The 3861-nt window shown below is 38.5% G+C and overlaps 1 long non-coding RNA gene across 2 annotated transcripts in view; it reads left to right on the top strand.

Annotated features, from left to right (window-relative positions):
* Nucleotides 1–2539: 2539 nt before the first annotated feature.
* The window catches only part of LOC115233603, a 4493-nt gene continuing 3171 nt past the window's right edge, over nt 2540–3861 (top strand). For both annotated transcript variants that reach the window (XR_003883803.1, XR_003883804.1), the window contains exons 1-2: nt 2540–2766; nt 3100–3469. This is a non-coding gene — a long non-coding RNA (uncharacterized LOC115233603). The remainder of the gene's footprint in view (nt 2767–3099; nt 3470–3861) is intronic.

A 3861-nucleotide genomic window follows, 5' to 3' on the forward strand; every position in this document is an offset into this window, starting at 1 on the left:
GTCTCGATCCGCGGAAACCGATACTTTCGAGGCTCCGGGGCTCGAATCGCTTGACGACGTGGCCGTGACGCGAAAATCTACACCAAAGAATCGGGCTTAGCCCGTACACCAAAGTACGAATTCACGGCGACGACGACAGAACGAAACGATTCCGGGCGCGATTGCGAGTGGCGAATATGGCGGAGGATAACCTCACCGGTACTTTTCCTCTCGTGGTGGTTACACGGGGTCAGCGACGTTGACGTCCTCTCCCTCGGGTCCGTCCTTTCGCAGCTGCCGATCGCCGGGATCCTCTCCGCTCGCTCTCGTCTCGCTATCGCTCTCGTATTTTCTCTCGCCAAAACGGTCCTCTCGCTTAGGCTTCTATTTCGCACGCAAGCTCGCGCCAGTCTCCTCCTGGATCGTCGCGATCCAGAATCGATACCTGTGGGCCAGCCGGGGCTGCGCACACAGGGTGCGTATTATCGCGACCAATCACGCGTTATCACGCGCTGTGGCCGGCGGGCGGCGCGCTCACGGTCGTAACGGGGGTGCGCGCGCCCCCGGTATTACAAACAATAATTCGCTGGGGCTCTTTTCGCGGGGCCGTCGCGGGGTCTGAGGTGAACGGTTTGGCCGGAAGTATCGCTGCCACCCTTCTTTCCGTCTTTTCCGGGACCGCGTCACGCCATCGGGTGCAGACTTGCAGTCCCTCCTCGGGGACCGGATCCGCCCGGGCCTGTGTCCTTGCGCGAGGATCCCCTCGCTGTCCCGTGCGTTGCGCATCATGTGTGCGGGTCCTGATCCCGTCGTGCCGTAGCTAGTTTGGCCGTTAGATGTTTTGGATTTCCAAATTGCTGGCTCCTTGTCCCTCCAAGGTCTTCCTTGATTGGCGCTCGTATTTTCCGTGACGCTTCAGCGACTTTCCGCTCCTTCTTCCGATGATGCTCCCAAATGAATTATTCATACGAAAGAAAATCATAAACGAAATTAATATTACGCTCGAAATCTCAATTAATGACGCCTCTCTGGAGGTAACGGTACGGTTCTCGCAATGATTCGACTGGCGCGGCCCTTTAGCCCGCGCTTTTCGATCGGAGAGGGACTCGGCGGACGCACGCGAGACGGCAACGTCACAGTACATATGTCCTTCTTTTTTCATCCTTTGCTGTGTACGTATGAAACTTAACTTCCTTATTCTTCCATGTTTGACTTAATGCTTCGTAGTCTCTATAATTACTTAGAAATACTTCTACATTATTCTCGTGATATTTGATATAAAAATTATTTTCCACGCTTTGTTTTATTAATTGCACAAATGCTGCATGATCTTGTACGCACCCATGTGCCACTAGTGGTGGTGGCTTCCTCTGTTTGATTTCTTGTATGTTATTTTCTTCATTATCTGTATTTTCTGCTTCCATTTCATCATCCTCTTGTTCTTCATCTTCCAATAGAGCAAATCTATTTTCGGTCTCTATCTTATTTGCTATTCTTTTGGGCATACTGCTTCCTGTTATGTCTATTTCACTGGCTTCACTATGCTTTCTTTTTGTTCTTCTGGTTAGTACTACCGTATATTGCGATATTATGCTATGTCCGCTTGTTTCCCCGCCTACATTTTTGAGGTTAGCTTCTTGAATTATACTGTTTCCAGTATTTCCTTTGGTTGTATCTTCCTCGCTTCCTTCCCTCAGTGTTCTTTACTGTTTTAGCTTTCGAATACGATGTAATATGCTCTATTACTCTCTATTTAAGCTTGTTTTCTACTTTTTTTCAAAACTATTATTAAATAGCATGTACGCGCACCGAAGAGGCGGGACGAGAGGGGGGGACTCGAGAATTGGTGTTTCGTGGTTTGACTGGTGGCCTCAGCGAAGGCAGCTAAACATTTTTGAGTATCGCCATCTAACGGTGTGACTTGTAATTAATTTTCATGAACCCGCTTATGTACGGGATTCGTGCTTCTATACTCGTCTATATTCTTTGGTTTCGGTACTCGAGAATATAATTATCAACATTATATTGCTGAATTTTTATTTAAAAGACTCTATACTTTTGATAAGCGTATTGATGTTTTCTTTGAAATAAATGAGCAGATTATATCCAATATGAGCAGATTATATCCAATAAATAATTAATTCAACATACTTATATTTTATTTCTGAACAGCCTATATATGTAAAAACTTGTGTTTATTTTAGTTTATATGTGTCGTATACGTAGGACTATTTCTGTAAACTAACTTAAATATCCAGTTTTTCATTGTCAGACTATGTATAAATCTTGATTTTTACAAATTTTTGTTTGTTAATAACTTTTTAATAAACAACGAGCGACAATGAAATTAGAAGAAAAAGTTACTCAGAATTATGTCCTTGATAACATATGTCAAGGTCAAGGTCATTGGGACTGGGTCCTCTATTCGCTATATTTACCAAAACAATTATTTTATCAGCTTGCATTATCATAGTACATTACTATATACATTAATATTTACATATGTGTTCAAGAAAGTATAATAATCTTTGATTTCTATCAGTATGTATTATTAATGTAGTGCGAGTGTTTTACGCGGTAGATGCATTTTCAAGATATACTAAATGAGGAAATTTGCAATTCATTGTGTTATGCATAAACTCGTTCTCCTTGTGGTGGGGTATATAGATATCTTTCTAACTGAACGGCACTTGGATCACGTCAGCCAGTATTATCTTTGGTTACAGGTCTGATAACATGCAGCTACTACAATTAGAACTGCCAGAATACTATTGCTGTTGCATTCAAGTATTTATAAATTTTCATTATCATTTATCTCTAGATGCTGTTCGTCTCAAAACGAGTTTTGCGACATGCACAATTTGTAAACTCTCGCAGAGCATATTTGGCGTACAAATATAATAATAACATTTCGAAAAATTATTTTACCTTTTTTATTTTTAAAGCAATTATTTCAAAACATATGTCAGAAATCCTTCCATCGGATTTTCGATAGAAAACTTGATAAAATTCAATTAAACCAAGCTTTTATAAATATTTAATTCGTTAAAAATATATCTAATTTATTGAACTGTTTAATTTTTATTTTTCTTGACGAGATATTGTTCTTTTCTGTTTTAGTAAACATTGTTTAAGAATATTGATCGACTGCTATAGAACCATGGAATCTTTCGAAATATTGTGCGGCATTGCTGCTGTACTTCTCAGTGTGCATTAGTATTTTACGTTGAACTTTAATTTTTGAAAGTCACGTGGCATTTGTGGCCCTAAACCGATACCAGGATTCGATAATTTTAAAGACGTTATGCTTATGAAAAAATCCACACCTGATTATTTGATGGAAATATACAACAACTACAAAGAATCTATGGTTGGAATATTCATTAACAGGACACCCGTTTTTATTGTAAAAGATCCGGATTTAATTAAGGATATTCTTATCAAAGATTTTACCACATTTGCCGATAGAGGGTTTCCACTTCATGAAAAGGTTCGAATGTACAAATATACATAACAAAGATAAAAAAAAAATACGCCAAGTATATAAAAAAATCCCAACTTGTACGTAAAAAAAGTTTAATATTTATCCCTAAAAAATAACTTTTAAAAAAATTTTTCCTTGAGAAATAATTTTCATAAAAAATTAAAAATTAAAAAATAATTTTTCCCTAAAAAATAACTCTAAAAAATAAAAACCTTTAAAAAATCAAAAATCAAAACTAAATATGAAATCAAGTTAACTAACCAAGTACATAGAAGCAGTTCAGTTTGTGAGAGTTTGTAATATGAAATAGTATTTGTTTGATAAAATCAGTCTTCCATTTATAGAAATATTATAGATTCTCTCGAGAAAATTAAAATGCATTTTATTTTTATAAAATT

This window comes from Formica exsecta, unplaced genomic scaffold (assembly GCF_003651465.1).
Source record: "Formica exsecta isolate Colony F162 unplaced genomic scaffold, ASM365146v1 scaffold179, whole genome shotgun sequence".
Classification (NCBI taxonomy): Eukaryota; Metazoa; Arthropoda; class Insecta; order Hymenoptera; family Formicidae; genus Formica; species Formica exsecta.